The sequence below is a fragment of the Bombus flavifrons genome, chromosome 2, assembly GCF_040668555.2.
Source record: "Bombus flavifrons isolate JBK064 chromosome 2, iyBomFlav1_principal, whole genome shotgun sequence".
In the NCBI taxonomy this organism is placed as follows: Eukaryota; Metazoa; Arthropoda; class Insecta; order Hymenoptera; family Apidae; genus Bombus; species Bombus flavifrons.
Genome location: NC_138443.1, coordinates 10,106,623 through 10,132,625, shown reverse-complemented (window position 1 = coordinate 10,132,625; position 26,003 = coordinate 10,106,623). Strand labels below are relative to the sequence as shown.

The window sequence follows — 26,003 nt, the reverse complement described above, 5'->3', positions numbered from 1 at the left end:
AAAATTCGAGAAAATACTTAATGCAGTCGAAAGATGGAAATACGTAGGATATTTCGTAAGTCTCGCGTATCTTGTCATATAAAATGTATCTTTTTGCTTCTCAGAACTCTGTAAACTTTGCGCGTTTGTTAAACAACTTCCTACACGATGTCACAAGTTTACGGCATATCAATCATGATCGGATGCTACGATGCAACATGGAGCTTTATGAAGCAACTTCTAGAATCTCTCCTTATTCGACTATAAATATCAATCAATTTGAGTCGCTTTTACTTTTACTTTTATACTCCTTCAAATTTCTAATTTAATATCCTTCCACGTATTCGTCGTTAAACCTTACATAAAAGAAAGATCAAGAAATGGAGAGATAGAGTTTTCTAGATTACAGTTTCATTATATGATTGCAGTACACAGGAGTAGCTACACTATCTCGCAACAATCGTGAGAGGCTAATTGATTTTAGGCGCAGCACGCTGTATGTAGTCCATGGAAGAGGTATAAAATAGATCGTAAATTCGAGCAGGCGTCAAACTATAACATGTTTCAATTACCGGTTCCTCTCGAGACAAGGACTCAGAACCGTATATATTACATTCCATTTCCTTGTTAAGCACGTAGTGATACGCCTTTGTAATGGAGCTAATAGCAAAGACTGAGAACCAAAATATTAAATTCTTTTCCTAACTTTACCCTTTCTAACATTATACCATTCATGAATATGCACGTTATATAAAACATTCTTAACTTTCATTATTTCATTTTATGATACAAGCAAAGTTTGAAATAAATCTGAAAATGCATAGAAGCTACAATTTATTCTTAGAAATTTACAATTATTTCTATATTAAATGTCTAAACACGTTTAATGTCTGAATACAACTTTTACCCCCCATTCGAAAACACGTATTAAATTCCAAATCTTAATACGGCCGGTACCTCTCTAATAAACTTCCTCCATATAAACCGCTTCCAAACAATTCTCTTAATAATTACATTGCCAGTACCAAACGAGAAAACACAATTAGAGACAACACGCTGGAACTCTCGTCGATTTCCTAACCAAACACTCCCAACAACCACCAACGATACTTAGGCGCGCGCATCCTTGCTTTTACCCATCCTTCCATCCCAATTAGTCTTCGAACCACTTTTACCGCGGCGCAAGAAGAGTCGCGGAGGAACTGCATACCTGCAGTAGTTTCGAATAAATTTCTCGGCGTCACGTCGCAGCCAAGTTGCGGTTCCGTACGCAGTGAACTTTCTGGGAAAGATGTATGTATATTGTATACCTCCCTCTGGTGGAATCCGTCGACGGGACCGAAGTAATGGAAATAGCGAGGCGGTAGTGGTCTGCACCGTAGATACGTGCAGGAGATGGCGGTATCTGACGAGACGCAGCCTCGGGACTCAAGCGTGAGGCTTAACCATTGCGGAAGTGCCGCGAGATTCTCTCGGAGGAAAAAGAAAACGTCGACTTACGCACACGATATCGGGTTCCTAGCACGCTCCATGTATTTTTGAATCGAACTCCCTGGCTACGTGATCCAACACGATCTATCGTTCCGCCCTATCAACCATTTGCATCGAGAATACCACTATTCCACCGATTACTTGCTGATGGTGATGGTGTATTTCTTTTTTTTTTTTTTTTTTACAATCAACCACCGGTCTGATTTGTTGTGGCCACGGACAGCCAAGAAATTCACTTTTCGACCTCGGCATTTAGATACGGCTCTGTGGTAACCCGTGTCTGCTCGTTTGGTTACATTGGAGAAGCTTGACGGTTATGGTCTTGTAGGGGGAATATGAGATGTGCAAAGAGCGAAGGAAACAAGCGAATGGTATTCTTGCTGGTGTTTGGAAATTATGATCCATTTTATGATAAGCTGTTTGAGCAAGGGTTATTGAGCTATCGATCGTGTGCTTTAAATTTTGGCGAAGATTTCGGTTGTTTCAGATGAAACGAAAACAACTTCCAAATAATTCCTAACTAAAACTGGAACAACAACGAAGTATGTCGAGTTCAATTGAACACAGAATGTCAGGATTTTAAAAATACTCCGAGTCGGACTACGACTTTTAACCTCTTGGGAGATATTCGAACGCGTGTGCATTTAGTTCTTCTTTAACTCAAGCATAATTTAAGAAGCTACAAAAATACAACAACCACGTATCTTCCCCTGGAATTTTAAATAATCATAAAATTAAACATCGCCAGCATCTTCGGACCGGTCACGACGTTTCAAAGCGAATAAGTATCTTCTAACTTCAATAACCATAAAATAAATCATGAACTGAGGCGTTAATAAAGCTACAATCTCTACTTGCAGCGCCATTCCAAACACCTGCAATCACCAATGAATATCTAACCTAGAAATCCAACGAGAACCAGAAAGAAATAGAGAAAGTTCGAACCGCGATGCATCGAAGTTCGCCAGACGATGAAACCGGACGTCAGGGCACGAGTGTCGATCGCCATTGTGGGAACAAAGTTGCAACACGCCGCTTCCATCAAACCACGAATCTCTTTCTTTCTTTGGTTCTCTATGCCTGGTATGTTTCGTCAGCGGGGCTCAGGCCGTCGATGTCAGTCGGATACGAAAGCGCCCTGGTGTTTCAGAGAGGCAAGATGACTGCAGGAAAAAATTAGAATACAGCCGGGCGTGTCCGGTAATACTTCCAGCTGAACTACAATGAACCGATGTACTCTGGAAAGCGATTGCTACACGGAAATAAGCGTATATGCTGGCTGTACCGGCTACATGTATGATAAATAAGGGGAGAGGAACCATTCCACGGCCTTCTTTCTTTATTTGCCCCGCTCTTTACCGCTCCCTCCACCTTCTGGAACATCGCACGGATCGTTCCTGCGATTGTTCCTACGAGAGAAACTCGCTGCTTGCTGTAACAACCGCTGGTCAACGATTGTGCAACCGCGATCTATCGTTTCTTCGTGAAATATGCGCAGAATGCTTGTATAGTTTTCGTATCAACAGATGATCCCAAATTGAACGAATAAAACAATTTCTATAGTTCTATTATTTTTATTCGTGCATTTTTTCATGTCTCTGTATCGTTATATTTTATTATTGAAAAAATTTGCGAAAGGGTTCGTTCAATCGTCGAGTATCGTTTCACAGTGCTTTTATCATATGTTATCGGAAATTACAGTTAAAAATTATCTCTCGTTTCGCTTCTACATTCGTGCCACTCCCACTGTACAGCATTCTGATTTTCTAATAATCAAGAGTCGCAATTATAGCTTCCGAGTAGAACCAAACATCTTATCATTCTCTGGATATCATTTCTGAGACCAAACCGTTTAAGCAGGACAAATTATAATTCAGAAAGTTGAGAATCTCGTTTCATCTATTATCGACTTTGTTGATTCTCCAGGGGAAACATTAATTTCTCTCGAGCATAACTTATATTGCGTTCAACATAATTTTATTATCAATAGCCAAGAGCCGATTTCAACTTGTAGATATTCCATTAATTTTCTTATAGCAAGCTACTATCACTTATATATGTACAATCATTTAATCGTAATATTTTCACAAAATGAATTCCAATAAGCTTTGCAAGATTTCAAACATGAAACTGGTCTAAGAAGGACTACAATTTAGAAAACTATTAACTACTCAGCGTAGACTTAACACTTTGACAATATTTTTAACAACTTCCTTTTAAAAATCCTAGAAACCACAATTGTACCTCGTTTCTCACCAAGAAGAGATCTGCTCTGTAAATGTTTGTGTTGTCTAGTCCGGAGGTAAAATCGATTAAGTCTTTTATCAGAGAAGCATCTATCGATCTGAGAACAGGGTTTCGCTCAAACATCTTGGTTAAGATATTCTTTTATCTTTCCTTTATACTTTCTCCGAAGTTTTTAATAGGTACACAGACCACGTAAATGTCAATTTTGTCAGAAACCGTGCGATCACGATGCTACTTTCTTCATGGTACTTCATTCTCCACCTTATTTTGTTATCCTTTTCTTCATCAGTCTCCGTTGAATAATACATGGCCGGAAGGTCCGACCGAGTTGTAATTCATTTATCAAAGTAATAAATCAAAATATGGTTTCCGAATTATTAATAGCTTCCATATTTCTGGTATAAGTACGATTCACCAGAACGCAGATAAAATGCGAAGAGCGACTTTCTCGCGCTTCCTCGAAACGCTTTTCGTTTCTTGACACCTTGAACGTGACTCAATTATACAAAATTTATGATCTTTCGCTTATGAGCAGACACGAGCAAAAAATATGTTTATAGCAATTATTGATCGTAATTAATTTAATTAGTCATCGTATAATAAAGTTGGAAATGCTTCCACTCATTAAGAATCTAGAAATAATTTTCCATATTTATTTAAATTTCATAAAATTGTAAAATCGAAGTAGAAGAAAAATGGTGACGAAAAAACATTAAACAAGTCCTTGGGATTAACTTTTAGATAGCTTTTAACTCCTAGATAGATAGATTAGAAAATATAAGTCTATGATGTGTATTTTTCTTTATTTCTTTCTTCTCTTTTTTCCTTATTCTCCCCTTTCTTTTTCCTTCTTTCAATCCTTTTTCCCATGCCATTTTTTACAATTTTTTCTCCTCTATCTTTCATTCTTTTTCATTTGTCTTGTCTACTTTATCGATACAGCTTCTGTAGAATTTCTTCGCGAAAAGTTTCTTCGCGTAAAATTTCATAAAAAAAATGAATATCTTCGAACAACGATCAGGCCAATATTGCGTCTGTTCCAGCGAACCCGTTACCGTATCCTTATTTAATGCAGCGTTCGGTGTCGGTTCCCCGTGTACGAGTTTTCCCTTGGAAATTGCACGCAAACGGCGCGCGAGGAGGGCGCGTGATCAATAATTTTCACGTATACCGACGTTTTTATCTGCGGGAATAATTCAAACTTGCGCGTCGACAACTCTGTGTATTAAACGCGTGCACCACACACGAGCGTCGAACGCGACGTTACCAAGAAAAATGAACCTTTAAGCGGGCCGCAATCGTACCCGTTTTTATTCCCGTTTATCAACGTTGCGCGATACGTCACACGTTGACATTGTAGTTGCTCGCTTATCGCGTTGTTGCGATTCAACTTCTCGTTTTGCAGTTCCATTTCGCGTTATTTTCTGGCACCGCGTGTGCGCTACCGAGTATCGATGGGTCAATTGTGTTAACGTAAAACTGCATCGCAACAACCTAGTATACCGATGATAGTTGCTGGCATGACGTTTATCTCTTCGTTCGTATCGAAGTGACACAAAGGCATGAAAGAGAGGCTGCGAATATCGATGAACGTTATGATAAAACCCCACTAATAGAACGAATCCACGTTTTTATTTATTTTTCGGTTATAGAAGATCAGTTTAACCGCGACATGATACGTATTAGAACGTTATGCTTTCTGTCGTAAAAATCGATTTAATAAATTTTCATCGCGAAATATCGGAATACGAAACACTTGTAACAAAGATTATCAAACAATTATTAAATAATTTATTAGCCATTAAGAAGAAAGTGATAACAAATTCTATTTAAATATCACAGAATCATCCTTTAACCCCACCCCATCCTGCTAACCACAGATACATATTAACCACGTTAAAATAATAAAAGAAGTTTCTTCAAAGCTATTCCAGCATCCCCGCAGTGTTCCAACAGACCCCACGCAGTCAATTAATTTTGAATCCCCAGCATAACCGTAAAATTCGCCTGGCGACTGCCCATCAAGATGCCTCGCGTCCCCTTGGAGGGTGCGATATCCCGCATTATCGCTTCGTTAGTCGTTGAATGAATCATTAAACGAAATGGTCCGCAGGTAGGCCGCCTCTGAGACTACTTTCGATCGATCCGATAAACAAAGCGTTCGCCACGTGTCCTTTGTGCGTCGGGGCGTCGTGATTAAGCCCCAGCCAGCCCCGTGATGAAAAGGGCGACGGAATTTTTCACGCCGCGAAAACGAGAGAGGGCCGTTCTCGCGTTCTTTCGGTCAGCCCCAGTGAGTCCCATCGAGTTCTCCTCTTCACCTGGCACACCTCTTTAAGACGTTCTCTTCCCGTGGCCTGTAGGCGCGTCATCAATAACGTCCTTTCCATTCTCTCACTAGCTCGAGGGCGAGAGAAGCACCGACGTAAGTAGGAGAGGCTAGCTCGAACCAAGAGAAAGGCACGACAGAGAAAGGAATAAAAAAAGAAGAAAAGAACGGAGAAGTCTGGCATGGCGCTGGTTTTTCGTAGGAAAGAAAGGGTGGGCTTGATCGCCGGGCATTATCTTCCTAAATTGCCCTGGCGCACCAATATCCGCATAAAGGCTGCACCAACCAACCCCAACGTCTCCGGGTTCAATCTCTTGTGTACCGAGGCAAGAGTGTCGAACCGGCTGGCGCGCTCTTCGAGAACGAGCTTCTCGCACCCTCCCCGTTATTATTATTATTATTAACGCTACTTCTCATCTGCGTCTCGTGGACGTTCCTGAGGCGCGTTACAGAGCTCAATTCAACCCCTGGTGAAGTTGTCTGGTCTTGGACCTCCAACTAGTCCTTATGTTTTCCTTATGTTCGTTGTACCGCGACGAGCACATGGTGTTTGATATTGATAATTTGGGACTTGAAATCATTTGGGAATTAAAGATGTGTGTTGAGTATGTGGCCTAGCGAATGGAAGATTGGAACTTCAAAGTTTTATTGCAATTAAGTTCTTAATAGCATTCTTAATAGCACGTATGAATGCAAATACATATGATTTACCTATGCGTGTCACTTTGTGGATGTTCACATCAACGTCACACTTAATTTAAAATACGCCCCAATTCGAGAAAAGTAGTGGAAAGTTTCCTCAAAAACGATCAATTGATAAAGTGTGGATATAAATATGATTGGATTAATGATTAACAAAGTCGACTATTTTTAGAATCTCGTTTCGCAAGTTGTTCGTTAGCGAGACACCACGTGTGCTCTTACCGATCAACTCGCGCGTACGCGCGTGCAACCAGTCGATCCAATCTAATGCAAGTAGTTTTTTCCGCTTCGCTGTTCGCTCGGCGAGTCACGCGCGGAAGTACACCATTAACCTGTCGGTGACTTATGGACAGATCACACATAATAGCGCGTTGATACACAGGGGTCACGTGGTGTAATAATACGGAGAAAGGCCCGCAGGCATGCATTAAAATAGTCTAATCTGGCGTCGATGCACGCATGCTCTGGTACGAGCCGGTAATTATTGTATTCCGAGAAGGTCTTCGCAAAGTGGATAATGACTGGTAAACTTCATTGGCTCCTCGAACCTGTTAAACGCCGCCTGAGAAAATCGTTTTCTCGCTTAACAAGAATTTTCGCTCTTATCTAGCAGTGAGCGGCTCTTTCAATAAGACCAAGGAAAAGAAAAGCGTTATCTTGATCTTATATCTTATATCTTGGTGGAAATTTAATTAAATATAAAATAAAGGATAATGTAATTTTCAATTGTACGTATCTGGAATATTATATGCGTTATCTAACGATGAAGTTATTTTACATTTGTACTGAATTCAAGTCATGTTACAGTGTTGAGATTCAATATGCCGTTCAGCAAAATCATCGTTTCGTGTTTCAATGTTTAATATGTCGAAATAAATATTTTATCAAGCCGTGTTAATATTACAAGTTTTTAGTTTAACATATTAAGGTCGCACTTAATATCACGAAGCACTTTGCTTGGAAGCATTTTGCCTCTTGATGTAGAAATATCTCACTGTAGCTTATTCCTTGCTTAGTAGATTATGCTAACTAGTGTTTTAAAGCAAGTCCAAAAAACTACACGTGTGCTTGTACAAAATATGCATACGAAGAAGGTTTAAGATTAAGTATGTTAAAGAAAACTCCCCGTGTTAATATAACAAAATAAACTTTAACATTTTACCATTGAATTACGAATTCAGTTTATACATATTCATTGAATTAATAAAATAAATCGTTCAACGTTACTACCTTCGTATAAGCTAATATTAAGTATAAAAAATATTAAAACTAGATCTTAATATCTTCTCATGTATTTTTCATGTTATAAACGTAATTAATATTCATTGAATTAACAAAACAAGCTTCTCAACGTAGCTATTTTCATCTTACATATAGCAATATTTCACGCTTCCCGCAACAAATCAATTTGCTAATTACACTTTTCTTTCTCTGCTTACAGGTAAGAATTAGCAACCCTACATCAATACCAACGACTCGTAGTCACAGGAAAAGCGAAGAGCACATGGTGAGTACAGGCTCACTCGATCATCCGAACGATGATGTATAACCGGACGGTTCGTCAGCGATTATGAGGATCTATTCTTAACGAACGGTACTCACGACCACCTTGTCAGCGTTTTTCCATGATCCCATTTCCGCGACGTGACTCTACTCGTTTAATATTCGCGTCTCGCGGTGAAGAGTTTTCCGGTCAGCCGAAGAAAGAGAGGAGGAAGCGTGAAATTCTATGAATTCGCAAAATTCTTCGCAGACGCTGTAGCAAATACTCGAAATCCGTTTCTGATAGATGGTACACGGTGTACAGCGTGTATTTCATTTCCTGTATCCAATGGAAATTCATGCGCCCTCGCTATATCATCCACGTGTTAGTCGCAGTAATATCTTTCTGCTTAAATGATATATTCCTGGCGGACCATTTGAGACCAACGCGATCGAATCGACGCGATTCGGAACATAGTTTCCGTGGTTTTCGTTAATTGAAACGTTAATTTCCATTTGGTTCGAAGTTTCCTTTCGATCTGTCTCGTGTACTTATGAATTTGTTGGAACGAAGTATTTTACGCGTACCTCGTTTTACACGATGGTATAGTCATTTATGATTCTTTGTTTTTATCGTAAAAAAAGTACATTAATGTTCGCATGTCAAATACGACCTATATATCGTAGCACGTCCGTTCAGTATGCAGTTTAGTAACCCCACCCCATTATTTTCTTACCTCTTTACTACATAATAAGAAGCCATTATGGAAGTATTTATATGCTAACCGATAGGGGGGTTATAGCGCTGACAACATTTATTACTTCCCATCTCGAGCCCCTTCGTGTGTGCTATTTTTAATTCCATTACACGCTCATTATATTCAATGTTAATTACATTTCTCTTTTTATGCTACACGTAATACGTCGTCTCCCTCCCCCTCCCCTTGCGCTCATCCACTCTATAAATATTCTCATTTTTCCACCCTTCTCACCTGGCTTTATCCCGTTTCGAACGATCGAAGAAAACTTACATCGACGAGTAAAGCCTCATTTTCGTGTTCCGTTCGATCGTTATCCTCGTAGGGACGTCGTTACAAGCGATTCAATTCGTTTTATCCGCAGATCTGGAGTCGTGTTCAAGCCATCGACTTCTCGTCGTTTCAGAAATTGAATGCACGATAAATGCGAACGGGAGAACGGGAATATGGAATTTCAGGGAATACGCGCGACGTTCTGTAATGGCGCGCGAAACGTCGATCCCTCGGTCGTGCGACTCCGGTGAACGATAATAATTAAGGTAAAAACGGGACGGTTTACTGGCTGTTGGTGAGGGCTAACCACGCGGCTGATTACTATGGTTAGAAGGACATCAAGAGCGGCGGTTTTCATGCGAGGGAACAACGTAAATAACGCTAAGTCGGTCTCCATCGACGGTTTCTTTCCTGCGGGAGCCAGGCGCGAAAGCTGTCGAGGATAGTAAACACCGGTGCGTATACATAAAACGAAAAACGAAAGCGGCCGTTTCGAGAACCTACTTTGTTTAAGAACTGTACTTTCATGGTCACGCGAACCTTTCAGCTACCACGGCTGTTTCCTTTCTCTAGACTCGAGTTTAAATTGTTCTACTGGCTCTTTCAAAATCGTCTGTGATTCTGTGCTATTGGTTAACAGAAGTTGGCAGAAATAGAATAGTATTAATCCTTTATACGACTGTCATCAATGGGCGATACTAAGATTTGAATCGATTTTCAGATATGGAAATTTTATGGATAATTCTATTTCATAATTACTTTTCCTATACGAATAATTCAATAAAGTTTCGTGTTTATGGTATACTTCTATGACATACCTAAAGGGTTCATCCATCAAACAGTAAAATACCATGTAAAGCTTTTGTTTTCATAAGTAACCTCGAAACACCCTGTATGGGACTAACAGTGAATGGATTTGTATTTTCAGTGAGGAAAATGATCGTTTTGGAATAAACTGTTCCTAGCTAAAACGCATACACTCCTCGTCAAAAGGATAAGCCAGGTGTGTTATCTTTAATTTCTCAATGACGCGTGCAAAGTTTTTCGTCTGTAACGTTTAATATCAAAACATTATGAGCTCAGGATATGCGGTTCGTTGAAAATAATTAAAAATCTTATGAGGTTTAGTGTGTAACAAAGAAAAAGTATTCCATACTAAGGTCGAAATGATAACACGCTCTGTTAATATGTTTAGAAATTACTCAGTATTTCATGATTTATCAACGAGTAAAGATTACAGTACAATATTATATAAATTTGTAAGTATGTGGGACGTTGAAAAAAATTAAACGAGTCTGAAAAGAAGCAAATTCTTGAACTAAAAAAGCAACAGTTATCAGTAGTAAAAATATCGAAAGTAATAAGATGAAGTCGTAGAATAATACATAATTTCTTAAAAAATGTTGAAGATTATGGCAAAAAGAAAAGTACTGGTCGGCCGTCATCGTTATCCGATCGTGATAAGCGAGCAATCTTGTGCGTAGCTTCCAACTCACAGTTAACAACGAAGCAAAAAATGCAGTATCAACACGTACAAGAAATAAAAAATGCAATTGTACGCGAATGGCACACGTTAAGTCAAAATTATTTCCAGAAACTATATAAATCGATACTAAATCGTATAATAGAAGTAGTAGAAAATAAAGGGGGATGTACCCATTATTAAATAAGTATATATGTTTGATAAATAATTATTGTTAGTTACAATTTATGTTGATTATTATTTTCTTATTGTATATGTGTTTTTAATTATTTTCAACGAACCGCATGTTCTGAACACATAATTTTTTTGATATTATACGTTACAGACGAAAAACTTTACACGCGTCATTGAGAAATTAAAGATAACACACCTGGGTTATCTTTTTGACGAGGAGTGTATGAACCTCGTTAGTGTTTGTTAGAAGATAATATTTACACGATATTATTCTTCGATAAGGTTAATAAATTCGTTATGAATACTTTCCGTTAGAAATTCAAGGAATTTATGAAAACGTAGTGCTACAGGTTTGGTAAACATCTTACAATTAGCATGTTCGTTTTTTGTTCAACTTGTCGTTTGGGTTGTAGAGTTATAAAATTTCTTGCATTATTTATACCGCTCGGCACTTGGTATACTGCTTAGCTTGGCTATAATGCATAGAACTAAATTATAGTGCGCCGAGTAATTAATCGCCAGATGAAGTAACTTTATTGCTCCGCATGATGTTACAACCTACGTGGCGATTTAACACTTGTAACAGGATGAATATAAAATCAGGCTGGTAGAATGCGAGAACAGTTAGCTTCTAGGTGATGAAGAGCACGTGTTACTATTCTGTTCGAGTGAATACGGGAAATTTTCAATGAGGATCGGTAATTTTCCATTTATTGTACGATGCAAATGAATGTGAATGAAGGATGATCAAACGCTCGTGTAAGCAAGTTTGTTCGTAATAAAAGAGATTTATTAATGTTCTAAGAATACCCAGCTTGATAGCGGATTGCTTAATCTTAATCGAGACCTGCTTACGCTACGCAAACGACTTTGTGTCGAGAATAACATGGAGAGACTCGTTCATTTTATATTCCCACGTTTCGTTCCGATTATTATTAGTACAATAGCAGCGTACTAAGAGATCGAATGTTAAAGAGAAAAAAGTTAGACATAAAATTTATGCAATATTTCTTTCTTGATATTTATATCAACTATATACATAGAATCTAGCACGGAAATATTTTCAAAACATTATTCTAATTAGTTTCGTTATCGATCTTCTAGACACATATATGCGAGAACAATCGAAAGCATCATCGTAAATAGCAATTTCGAACGTACGACGCGAAAGTTACATTGATTGCAGTTTTGCAGGCTGTCGACGCGGAAATAGGGGGTGCAGGTGCACGCGGCGTCGTATTCGAGAATCGCGAAAGGTGAACAATGTTTGGAAGTTAGAATGTTACGAGGAAGACTGTGTATGTACAAAAGAGTGTTGCGATAGAAGCAGGAGGAGGCAGAGGGGAGAGATATATAAAACGCTAAGGAAAGTTGGGAAGAGGTACGAAAAGTGACGAAGAAATGTGCGAGAAGGGAAGGTAGAGAGCAACAAAAAAGAAAGGAAATTTAGAAGAGGACTAAAGGGGAACAAATGATGGGGGTGGGGAGGGAAAGAGAAGAGAAAAAGAGAAGGAACAAGGAAAAGAAAAGCGAACGGAAACAGAGGGATGAAAGAAAGGGATTTCAAGTGGGGAAAAGGAAAGAAATAGGAAAAGAGCAGGACAAAAGGATGAAAGGGGGGAATAGAGAGAACTTTGTCGACAACTATCGCTGGCTCGAAGCCCTGCAGGCACTGGGGAAATATGCGCTGTGATCGGAACGTGTATTGTATATCAGTGTAAAAATCGCACGACAGAGATGCTGAATCGATTCCCGCGGAACAAATCACGCTCTCTCCCAGGTTCGTTTCTTGCTCTTGCACGAAGGTGTCTCGCGAAAGGGAGAATTGATTTCACCCCGGTCGTGTCACTCGATATTCGCGATAAACGCCGCGAGAATACTTTATCTAACGAGCACTGTGATCCTTCTCGATCTAAAGAAAAAGAGAAAAGTAAGAGGAAAACTTTGTACGTAGTCGGTGTATAACGTGGTTCGGATTACTCGAGTTACTTAAATTCGAGTTTGCGTTCGAATAAATGGAGTTACATGACTTGAAATCGTTTGAATTCAGATAATTTCACTTTAAGTGGATAGTTATTGTTAGTGGAAAATGGATATCTGAAATGGTCTGTGGTTAAACTCGATTTGGTTTAGAGAACCAATATTTGAGCGAGCACGAAACTGGAAATAGTAGGGAAAGCTTAAACCTTGCTCGAAACTTGAAAGAATATTTCAAGAGAAATAAAATAACAGGTTCACGAGTTATTTAACTTTGTATCATTTGGATTCGAGTAACTTGACTAATTTGTATGAGGTGTAACCGGCAACGAATCACAACGTTTTAATAGAGAATAATAATAAATTGTACATCCGCGTTAGAGAATGTACAGAGGTTAGCGCCTGAATTATGCAATGTACCTGGTAAATATGCCTGGCTTATTAACGTCTCGTATCCTCTATTATATCGTACACGATGGAACATTTGAATGGCGAATACTTGAAATCCTTATTCGAAGAGCATTCCGGAAATTGCAAGGGTCCTATCGATCTTCCTCCTTCTCTTTCTAAAACAGCACGATCGATGTAATTGTTTCTTCAGCCACGACTCGTGAGAGGAAAAAGTACCAGCGAAAACGTACGGTACGCGCGAACACGTAGCCGACCGGCAAACTCATTAAGACCTTAAGTGCCGGATTAAACAAACCTTCTCGAAGAAAGCAAGCAGATTACAGGCTTGCGACGATGTAAACGAGTTGTTTCACGAGGTGTATATGTATACATAACTTCACGTAAGATACGTAATTGCGAATTAGTTTTCTTCAACGAATTCCTCGGTTGCCCGCTCGATAATCCTCGTTTACACGCACGATAACTATTATTAATTTCCTGTAGCCTAGTTGGTCGATACGGCGCCGGATCAGCACGAACCCTAACCAAAGCGAGAAGTACTACATATGTACATCCCGCTGGCAAGCTCTGTACGTAGACATAGTCGTATTTGATATGAAACAAAATGCCTATAAAGAAACTGGCTTCCATTAAACCACGCGTATTCGACACCGATAGCATTTTCGTGTTCAATTTCCTGGTCGATCCACTTTTTTCTCGTCTTTCGGTTTTCGAACGAGCACCGACATAGCGAAAAATACGCCGAGACCATTCTATGAGTTTTTTAAGCTCTAGACATAGCTATATCTCCAGAGGACCTGCTGCGCGAAATTGATATTGTAGGAGTGGTTGGTTGAGCTCCCGGTATGCGAATAGTCTTTTGGTTTTCCGGTTATAAATTATAATAAAATTTCTCTGACTGACTGAAGATCGAGAATAAAGATATCGTGGCGCATTGGTATCTTAAGGGAAATATGATAAAAGCTATTTTAAAATCACATGTTACGGGTTCTACGATGTTATTGCAAACATATAAAAACTTTTCCCTATGGTAATTCCTTGAGTGGCATCGTATAATAAAAATCTAACAAACATGGAAGCATGGAACTCAAGTTTCATAAAAGAAATTTACAAAAAATATATTATTATTTTCTATTACGTCAATCAAAATACATATTACCTTCAAAGTTGAAATAAATTTATCCTATCGAGAAAATGAAGAAATGAAATATCAACGAGACTGTAAAATTTATTACTTGCCTTTGAAGCGAACATTTTAGCACAAGTTTCGAGAATCATCGCAAGAGACTCGAGCGTTTTTCCGCCGCAATGGCGATAGTCGAACTTTCTTTTTACGTACGAGTATCGCAAGTCGAGGATATCGTCCGCGACACTTATTATCAGAATCATTGAAAGTTCCCAAAAGTCGTAACCCAACGGGCGTATTTCATCCGTCATGGCCAACCGCGGACCGTTATACCTTAACGATCCTATAAATGGACCAAACAGCGAGACCGCGGAAGCGGAACACTTCTAACGAGTTTCATTGAAATTCACGAGAATCCTGGCTGACCCCTCCATAGTACGATGCCCGGCGGAACTTTCGAATAAAATTACCTTGGACGCACAGTGAATCGCGAGCGTGGCAAAAGGATGAGAGCAGAGCGTGTACGTATCGGTATTTCGAGAGCGTAGAGAAATTCACCGGTGGAAATTCATCGATCGTCGTTCATCGATCATCATCCACCGATGACGCGATGACAATTGGTGCCAATCGAAGCTGTAGAGCTGCATATGGTCGCCCAAGAAAGTCTCCTAATGAAAGATGGCGTGCTAACGCCGCGAATAGCAGAAGGATGTTGCACGAGTAACAGAAAATAAACGAAATTACATTTCGAGCTGAAGTCCGTTGTGTCAGCAGTATTTGAATAGAGATATCTCGGATGTTAAACGTGTGGTTAAGAATCTCTGTTGAGTAGTGACTTATTAAACTTTTTTATTTGAATTCCCGAAATTCTCAAGATATTTATATCGAAATTTTAATATCTTATATTTAGAATAAAACGTCAACATTTGCTCAGGATTGCATTTGAAGTTTAAACATGATAAATGGCAAAATGAAAACAGGAATTACGTAAGCCACACCTAAGATTAAAAGTATCTCGCAGCACCTTGCTATCTAACTCTATGAATACGTATGACGCATTCTATCTTTGTACGTGTATAAATTTATTTCTTAGAAATGTGATTACTCATATTCAAATGTTACTTGCGCAGCATTTTACCAGAAGTATTTTATCTCGTAACATAGTGGCACGTACTTATATATTTATAAATTATAGACGAGTATTGGTAAATAGAAGTATTAAAGTATATTCATATCGCTTGCAACTTTGTTCCGCCACATTCTCGATAACCCCATGGAGAGAGTCGTTAGATCTGATAACCGATAAACATAATATGCGTGTTACACGATAATGCCACAGGGGGTCATGGTCTTCTTTGAAAAACGGCGCCAGAGTTGCACAGCGAGATACTGTTGCAGAGCTTAGGCCCTCATTCTCATACGTGCTATATGTGACGTATAAATATACCCGCATAAATTCCCATCCTCTTTTCCAATTGCATGTAAGTGCGAGATTTTGATTCGAAACAACGTGCATTCCATTCTTTGAGCGTTCTAAGCTGTACGTTACACTTCTAGAAACATGCCTTAAAGGTAAATTTTTCGTAGCCTTAGACCGCATTCTTACACGTACGAACCGTTACTCTGTTTTCCAACTGCACGCACGTAAGAATATAATTTTGACACAGAACAAGAGTCCCACTTTGCACGTTACGTGTACAGAAACACGCCTTAAGGAAACGTTCTTTCACTCTTCTTAACCTAAACGATTCTCGGAATTCCGTTACTTCAGAATCTACATCAAACTACTGTATTTTGATTTACAATTTCGAGTACCATACAACACTTACAAAAGATAAGCTTTCAACGTGTGATTTACTTTAAAAAATGAAGCTTAACTAAAGCTAAAAATGGGGATTAGCATTCAACACTCACCAAAAATCTAATCATGTTGCACGTTGTATTCTTCCACACTCCGTGTAGCGTCAAAATTGATGTCTTTAGAAAGATTCGACCTTGTTTATCGTCCAAACATTACAGCGATGGAAATTCGGCTTTTTCAGCCACGTAGTGGCTCCGGTTCTACCCGAGGCCCAACAACACTTTCACAGTTCGGTATTCTCCCATAGCGCAACTGTATAACGCGATAATCGCATCATGCTCGACACACAATGGCGGATTAGTTGCCGATTCTCCCCACGGCGTACAGCCAGTTAGTTGAAACGGTTGCACAAGCAAATTGATGCGTGATCGTCACATTGTTCCCGGAACTAGTCCTCGGAGACAAATACGGCAAGATTTCGCGATGCCGTTACATCACAATCCTATACACAGATCCGACAAAAATTTCTTAATTTATCTGCTGAACTGTAAGGTGCTTCAATCGTTAAGTATAAGTTGTGTATATCAGATGTGTACAACTACATATACGTTGTTTATGTTGTGCGATCGCAGCGCTCTATGACTAGCGTTCGATTTGTAAAACACACCTTATAACAGTAAGAATCTTATTCCCACCATAACAGTGTTGGATCTGTATAATTAAGTACGAATACGTGCGTTGCAATCGAATGTCGACTAATCTTTTCGGGGAAATATCGTATTTAATCGCTCGTTCGAAAGACGATACTGGACATAGCGCGACCGCTGGTGATATTTCATCTCTTAATGTTCCTCGATCGAGCAACGGAAGATTAACCGTCGAATATGGCTGCTGCATAGATATTTCAATACGTATAATAGTTTGATGGAGTACACACAGACGTTAGTAAGAGGATTACTGAAATACACGGAATGGAAATGGGGTTAGGTGAGAAATGTTATCTCATAAGATAAGCCGCCAAATGTTACCGTATTTTTCCTGTGTGGTCATATATCATAGTCTGTATCTTTTAATTTCTTCCGCCATTTTCTTTTCTAAGACGTTCTTTCACTGACATCTACCGTGTCCTCTCGCAAACATTTATTGCATATAAATGTTAAGTACCGTATTCCATTTTGAAGTCCGCTCAAACAGTCTGTGACTTCCATAGAAATTGTTCCGATAAGAAACATCCTTCAAAACTAATGCTCGCGAGTGCAAGCCTCCCGGCAATTCATAAGTCGATTTAACGAGATTAAGCGGCAGGGAACGGCGTGATTCGTACATACCGCGAGTGAAGAGACGCATGCCGTCGAGAACGGTGTCATTCGATCCGACGTGGCTCGTTGATTTGCTCGATAAATGAAATTTACGAGGTACATATAATGTGCGCGGAAAGTGGTGACGAGCATTGAAACAGCGGATCAAGCGATTTTCCCGAGTAGCATCGTCTAACCTCTTCCGAACGACACGACGACGACGATGACGATGTTGACGAGAAGAACGGTGTCAATGGACAAAAACGCGAAAGGCGAAAGAGAACAGGGAGGAAGGAGAGAGATGGGCAGCGTGTACCAGGTAATGTATTAATGGGATGCAGAAGCAGCCGAGTTACCCAAGTAAGTGTCATTAATCTTTCGCTGGCGCCTCGCGCGCAGAGTGTCAGCTTGTATGGGTTGGTTCGTGGTGCGCGTCCATAGGTGCCGGCTGCATCGACCGGAAGTCGAGACAGTCCGACAAAAGTGTTCCCCTCCTTCAGATCGGAACTTTTTGCTGGTAATTAATGACAGGTCATGAAACAACGGCGCATGCAAAGAGATCCGTTAAGTGTGTACTAAACGCAGCTTTGTGAGCTGCTCGAACAGTCGAGCGTCGAAGTGACGTTGCACCGAGAGCAGCTGGCTAAGGGAATGTGGGTGTTTTGCAAGAATGTGAGGATCCCTTGGTCGAAGGGAAGGGTGTATGGTGTTGAATTATTTTAGGTAAATAACGATACATTATTTTAGATGTGAAGGTGAAAGATGGGAATGTGTATAGGGATCTATGCTGTTACTTGAAATACTGAAGTAGAAATTAGGTTCTTGTAGTACATAGTATGTTGATCTAGATTGATAAATCGAGTGATTAAGCGTTGCTTAAATATGGAAAGCATTTAAAATTTGAAATTTACATCAAAGCGAGTAAGGATCAGCCTTGATGTATTGATATTTGTACAGAAACAAATTCAAACAATTTTGTCAATATTACTAGTAAATTCTAAGAGAACACTTCGTAATTGTACATTTTCTATTGTACAAAAGTTGAATAAAATATAGCATCAATTTTCAATAAAATTTTCCATATACGTGAAATCATCACAGATCCAACGCATATGTATGTTAGCCAATAATATTGAAACTTTTATAGCTGAATCAAAATCCAAATAGGTCGTAGAAATTCCTCTTGAAAGTTCTACAACCTAGGCCATAAAGATCTCTCGAATAGCTTCTGCAGCTGGATGTTGATCGTTGGAATTTTCAATCATAAAAAATAGATGCATCAAAAACTGGGTAAACTCAAAGTACGGCATTATAAGGAAAGGACAAATAAGAAAGAGATCCTCTTTACACGTCGATGATAATATGTATCGAGAAATTCTCGATAAAGTTAACATTGGTCGGCCGACACACATAGCAGTTACATATTACATTCGTGCATTTACAGACAGATTCGATACGGTTATCTTTCATTCTGACGCAGATCGCTAGAATTGATAGCGTACGATCCCAAGGAGAAAGTATGCCGCCATCTGTGGTTTTATCCTTCGAAACAAGGCTCGGTTAAATACGAGCCTGACATCCTGGCGAACTTTCGCCATTTCGTCGGTCCTTCAAGATTTAATAAAAGCGTTTAGTTGTCTTTGCAAACCGCCATTTCGTTCCAATCACTTTATGAAGTCGCGTTAATTCTGTAATATTTGCCAATCTTTATATCTTATAAAAAGGCGTAACTTTTAGAATATGAGTTTGATGACTTTGTTTGCAAAAACGAATTTTTATTATAAATGTCGGGATGTAATTCATATTATTTAACGAACACGGTTTACAATATAACCAATTTTAACATCTTACAGTTTTTAAAGGTGTTGCGTAGGTTAAACGAAAGTTTCCAGATTCGAAGAATATGATATTAAAATGATTATCAACAGAAATTTATGAGAAAGATTTACATATCTTAAAAGTTAGTGTCTACACTTTTCATACTTTTTGAGACTGAAATGGCATTTAGAGTGAACCCTTTTAGTGCGATCGAAAGAATTGTACCTAAGCGAAGAATATCGAACCAGTTTGACGTAATTTGGTAAGGTTTGAGAAAAACATTATTCAAATTTGTGGAACATTTCACATAGGGCTTCTGCAGAGAAATTCAACCATTTATAACGTTTCATAAATTTATTTTGAGATAAAGTTCTCTCGCGATGCAAATAGTAAGACGCCATCGCATACGTAATGATGTATCGTTATTGGCACTTTTCGCAAGTGTTGCTAACAACGATATATCGTTGTTCGGCACTAAAAGAATTAAACAAGAAAGCATTAGACGATTAATGGGTTCTAAAATTATTTAAGTAACTTGTACTTTTGAAAGTAAATTACTTACATATAAATTCCACATATATACATGTATTCTATCGGTAAATAAACTCCTGGAATATAGTTTTAATTATAAATTTTTTCCATGACATTGCAAAATATTTGCCATTTTTAGGATTCAAAAAGTTCATTCACGCGCACATTTATATACGAAGCGTATTTCCAACGCCTTTTCCCTTTTCTTGAAATTTCGATTTTCAAATGATATTCTTGGCCAACGAGTGGCAGCTGAGGATCACAAGTGTAAATAATGATTTGATCGCGAGGAAGAGGAAGGGAAAGATGGCATATTCGCGACATGGTGCAACGCTTATCGGTTTTTATGCTTCCGGTGGAACTTCTTTGGATATACGAAGGATAACACGAGGTATAAAAGTGCGTTCTCGTAAAAGTCAATATTGTAGCGCACAGTGTGTGTCTGCGTATCACTTCTTTATGCGGTATAGATACACTTTTTTGTAGCGTTTCAATAAAATCACTTTATTTAATCCGGATTACTCCTACGATATCCCACGAGCTGCAAAATTTTTTTGGACTTTTTGGATCAAAATTTTTTGCCAAATTTGTCTAAAATATTATGTTAGATCGAGTTTCTATCATGATTTGCAAACTCTAATTTATACCTACATCCAACTATAGTAAAAAAAAAGGACGTATTAAGTTTGAGTCTCCCGATTTCCAGACGTTTCATGTTACGGCGTACCTTAAAACTTTTCGGCAGGGTTACTGACAGATCCGACTACCGAATTTCAACCGAGCTTCTGGAAGTTGCTTTTGAATACAAAGTTGTTAGCGTTCGCTGGGTATAACGAGTGAATATAAAGAAGAATTAAGGTTGCATATTTTATGTGGCGAAATTAAATATTTTGCAATGAATAGACATTCTCTTATGCTGAGCACCTTGTATAATATAATATCCGCTAAATGAGCTTCATTTAGAGCACAGAGTACATACATATTTTATACATAAAGGATAGTTATACGTTACTACTATATCATATATTATTGAATAATTCATACAGTTGATCGTGATTACAATTTTTCCTGAAACAGGAAACCTCAACTAAAATCACTGAACATTTAAACGATCGTCTTATGTTCACCCGAATTTCTTCCAAGACTTCGCAACATATATACATCCACGATCCGCTGCAACCATAAAAAGTCTAAAAGTTAAAGTCCTAAGAGGATTATACAACGGGAGGATCTGTCGCTTGGAGCAAATTTAAATCGCACATTCGATCCACGAATGGCGCGTTTAATTATCTTCAGCCATCTAAATGTGACAGCGTGCATGGCAACGTAATAAACTAGCCTCGATGTGTTACGCCGATGCATTCGGTGCGGTTTTATTTGCGCAAGGAAATCTCGAAAACCGGCTCGGGTATAGCCGGTTGGAGGCCGCTCCAATTCCGTAATAAGATCTGAAATTCCCGGGAGACTCCGACCCAATTTCCGTCTCAGCACAACGCGGTTTCATGCCTTCAACCGCGAGCGGATCGTTTAATTCGCTTCCTTCGACCGCGGGATTATCGCGTTATTGCTCCAGTTATTTCGGTATTCATGACCCAGAGGCAAACTTCCCTGTGTCGAAGGTCTTCTCGATTGCTGTCTTGCAAGTTCCCCGTGTACCTTTTTCCGATTGATTCTTTTATGCTCATCCATTCCAAGTTGGTCGAATGTTACTGTGGTCCTTGGTTCGCAGACTATTGATGAAAGTTGAATGGAAATGTATTGTTGCGTTCCTTTTTTGCAATTGATTCGATGTTAATGTAATGGTAGAGGGAAGATAAAGGTTGATTGAATGTAATGGATGAGGCGTGGACTTGCTGAGGGGAGGTATTGTGTGTTCAGGTTGATGAAGGTCTGAAAGTAAATGGGGAATACAAAGCAGTATTAGGCTCCATGGTGTTGATTAAGAATATTTGAGCTATATTCTTATAGCAATCGTTGAGGTTGGAAGTTATTTTTCGTAGGTGGTTAAATATTAGATTTCTGAAGTTTACCTTCTAAACTTTTGAAACTTGAGTTTTGTATAGTATTGGGATTTATATATTTTATATTAGATTGTCCTAAAAGTTTCTTTCGTTTTAGAAGATAATAGATGGGGAACATTCTCAGATATATGAAACTACAAACTCACATACTTTGCACACAAAAAGTATTTAAAAATTTGCTGTCCGTATCTTGTGACTATCTTCAGTAGACTTTCTCAATTAGAAATAGTTATATTCATTGGTTTACCACCACGATGCCATAAACCATGTATCGAGTATACCTAACAACATCCTCGTTACTTTGTACCCGATTTTCTTCTCGTTTCTCCAGGAGCGTGAAGCAAAGGCGGTGATTTTAGTTGGAACGTTGCTGCAAGGTTGAGAAGTATTCCCCAAGTACAAGGATACTCCTTTCACTTTAACAGCAGGAGCTTTGAAACTCTAACCTAGCAAGACGCGTTCGCTTTATAAATACCAGGGTATCGGGTTCGCTGGTGAATTTATAGCCGAGAATTTTGCGGACTAGAGATTACCTGGAAGCTACGGCTTCATTCGATCCGTTTCTGAGGTAGAGACCTTTAGTGAACCTATAGCAGATGTTCTTAGTAGATTTTTGGAAATTTTAAGGTTGAAAGTAGCTAAGACTTTTTACATTTTTCTATCTATCTCTGTCTCATGGTATTTTTAACGTATTAAAATTTAATATTTTTCTTTAAATTTTCCTTTTTCAACGTACTGTGAGTTCTTTCAAAATTCTTTTTGGATCGATTAGAATTGTTTCCAAGAATTTACAATTTCTTGTTGGTCGAAATTTACATGTTACTGATTTTTATTGTTCAAGTAATTATATTTTATTTATAGTCTCGTTACTAGAGACGAAAATTACTACAATAAAAACACCTAATGAGGTCAGCTGATTGCCAAAGCAAACAACTAGACGCGCCGCAATCGTGACCAATTGAGACACAGAATAATTTCAAAGGGATATTCATTAAGAATGGAAATCAGCTCACTAAACTGTACGAAATGAAAGAGCCTACATACATAATGCACATCGAGCTTTATCCAAGATTGCTTCTATGGAAAACACTGTTAATTTAGTCCATGGAATTAACTTTATGAAACTTCAGAGTTCTAAATTCACACCTGGTCCTACAGGTCCTGCCATAAAATCATATTAAAAATTCTGAATTAGAAAATCCTCTTTAATTATTACGTAAATTCTTAAATCAAGGGAAGCAAACAAAAAGAAAAATGCAGAAAGGGAGCAAATAGGGAGAATTTTGATAAATATTCTAGAGAGTACAGGAAGGATAGATACTGCAAACTTCCGTAATCGTCGGTCCGTTCGTTTTCTATGGATAAAAGAGGAACGACGACGTTCCCGTTGAACCAGTTTCAGAATTGTAATATCCAGGACGGGCTAATATTTACCGAGCTGATGCAGCACGCGATATATGCTCCCTTTCGGTTACGATTTTCCAGAGTAGAAACGGGCCACTCTTAAACAATACGACCACCGGTAACCGCGTCCGTTCGCCGCGTTTATTGTGATTGCAGTCCTCCGTGAAGTCGTTTCGCGACGTCGCTAACTTATGCGAATATATTAGCCCGACGGTAATAGTAAAAATTAATTTCGTGTCTCTCGTTCCGTGACCGACCTCCTCCCTCTCCCCCAAGTCTTCCTTCCAAGGATGATAATCACGTCGTTCTCCTGCAAAAATGCTCGTCCATCTTCACTCCGTTGCCGATGACAATGTCGGTTAACCGACGACAATCCCCAGAGACGTGGATACAACGTTGAATTACCTTCCAATGTCGCCGCTACAGAACGAGAACGTTTTCAGTGGTGGAATCGTTTCGACGTAATTTGTTGCTTTTCAGGATCTGGTCTAAAGGTTCAAAGGTTAAACGATTTTGTAGGATTGTTAAATGCCAGAGGGAGATTTGATTATCGTACAAGGGAACGACGAGGCTGGAAATTTAGGATTAATGTATGGGTAATACGTCGCTCTGAGAGGTTTTGTGATATTCCTGGCGCTTTCGCTTTGGACTAATTAATTAGATAATGAACGCAACGATTCTCATTTATGACTCTTCTTAGCTAAAAAATTTATTGAAAATGATGAACTGGAGCTCTGATCTATAGTGACTACAGAAAGTATTTACACGCATCCCTATTTTTCAATGAAGTATTATTTTATCAGATTCTATGTATTTCGTTTTTATATTCATTTCGAAGTATTAAATAATACAAAATTTAATATACTTGGATCTAATTAATCAGCGTGTACATTCTATAATAGATGCAATGGCGACACAATACATTTTTTAGCTACTTTAATTTCTCTAAAATACGTATGGCTTTATTATGTACTTAGATTCTGAGTGTTAAAGCGAGCTAAGAGAAGATACAAAATGAGAAATATTATTATTCATATTAGAAAATCTGTAAAATCAAATCAAGGAGAGATTCTAGACCACATTTTATCACACTGCTGTTCACTCTGCACTCTATCGCTCAACTAGTACTTATGTTTATCGTATTTCCCTTTAATTTCCAATTTTTCATTTGCAAGTTTCTACCAAATACGCACACATTTAATCCTTCACCCATGAGATTCCCGCGAATTTTATGCATAATGCGTACGTACAAAGCGTGGTCGCGGTCGTTTAATTAAACGCGTAACGATCGCGGCGACGCCGATGGATCACGCGCGACGCGAGTCAGGGTCCAGCGTGACCCCCCGGGGCGGCTTGTTCCGCTTTCTCCCTTCCGGCGTGTCACGTTCCTATGTTCGGTTCACCGGCGGTCAACGAGTTCCTTTAACTCCGGTTTCGCCTTTGTTTCGCGTTCTGAAGCACGTGCTCCGTGACTTAGCGTCATAGTTTCCCTTCGGTTGAAGAGAAAAAAGGTAGAACGCGAAAGTTCATTAAATAGTCCTTCAATATACGCTTCCGAATCGAATGAGAATTTCAAAGAGAGCCGCCACCGTCGACGACCACCGAAATTCCTTCGTTTATTGCGTCGGAACGTTACGGCTCGTGACGCGCTCGAAACTTTATAGGTGGTCCTCTACGGCCTTCAATTTGGATCTATGTAGGTATACCGAGCTATACAGGGTGTCTTATTGTATGTAGGACCCACTTCAGGAATTATATAGCGGAAAAGAATCCACTACGGTCAATTCATTTATTTGGAAAGATTTTATTTAAAAATTGCTTACAAATTTCGAAGAACACTAGAATGCATTACAAAAGTCCGAACCAATGATAATAAGACGTCTACGATCTTATCTTTAAATACAAAGTATGCAATTATTTTGAGCATCATTTGTAAATACAATCTGATAACAAATAACGAAACAGAAGATTCGTATTTCACGAACGAAAACAACAAATAGAACATATGTATATATGTATGAATCTTTTTCACTGTGTGTTCAGATGTCTAATTATATAATTTCTGAAGTTGAACCCACACATTGCGGAACACTCTGTATATGTAGATATGCTTTGACAGAGGAGAAAAACGAGAATCTTCATTTTTCGACGTCCCTTTATCTATCTCGTTCCTCTTCTCGTTTATCCAAACTGATGATTCAGATTGGCGAGACTTTGCTTTATGGCGGAAATGCCACTTCGAACAATGTTCCAAGGGGATGGCATCTCGAACCGCGATGTTTGTCGAGTTACATTCGGATTACGGTTTGTCCGTGGCGTGTCGTCCACTCGAGTGGAAACCAAGCAGTAAACTAACGTTTGCGGTGCCATTGGGTTTGTTACACGACGCTTTCGTGTTTGCCTTGCCCTGAGGAGACTCGACGATATTTCTCTCAGTTTGGATTCGAGCATTTTACCTGTGGCGCCGTTTTGCTTTGGTTAGATGCTTCGTCAATAGGAAATTTAATGATATTTTTAGATATAGATACAAATAATACAAAAGATAGTGTTTCAAAATATCTATATGAAACACAAGTGTCGTAGCAAATTGATACATACATAGGTAATTGGAACTGAAGTTAATCAATTTACGAGCTTTTTTCATATCTGTATTCAGTCCTGAACATCAATGCGTGTGTATGAAATTCCATGAACTAGA

The 26,003-nt window shown here is 38.9% G+C and overlaps 1 protein-coding gene and 1 long non-coding RNA gene across 10 annotated transcripts in view; one reads left to right on the top strand and one right to left on the bottom strand.

The window, feature by feature from the left end:
- Positions 1-16,932, bottom strand: part of LOC138189890 (uncharacterized) — a 96,443-nt gene extending 79,511 nt beyond the window's left edge. The window contains exon 1 of the long non-coding RNA XR_011176147.1: positions 16,347-16,932. This is a non-coding gene — a long non-coding RNA (uncharacterized LOC138189890). The remainder of the gene's footprint in view (positions 1-16,346) is intronic.
- The window catches only part of kug (FAT atypical cadherin kugelei), a 501,386-nt gene that overhangs the window by 330,359 nt on the left and 145,024 nt on the right, over positions 1-26,003 (top strand). Inside the window, exon 1 of one of the 9 annotated variants that reach the window (XM_069132181.1) lies at positions 8,197-8,255. The exons of the other annotated variants lie outside the window; for them this stretch is intronic. The gene's annotated coding sequence lies outside the window, so the exon portion shown is untranslated. Of the gene's footprint in view, positions 1-8,196; positions 8,256-26,003 lie in introns of those variants that run through there. 9 annotated transcript variants of the gene reach the window in all.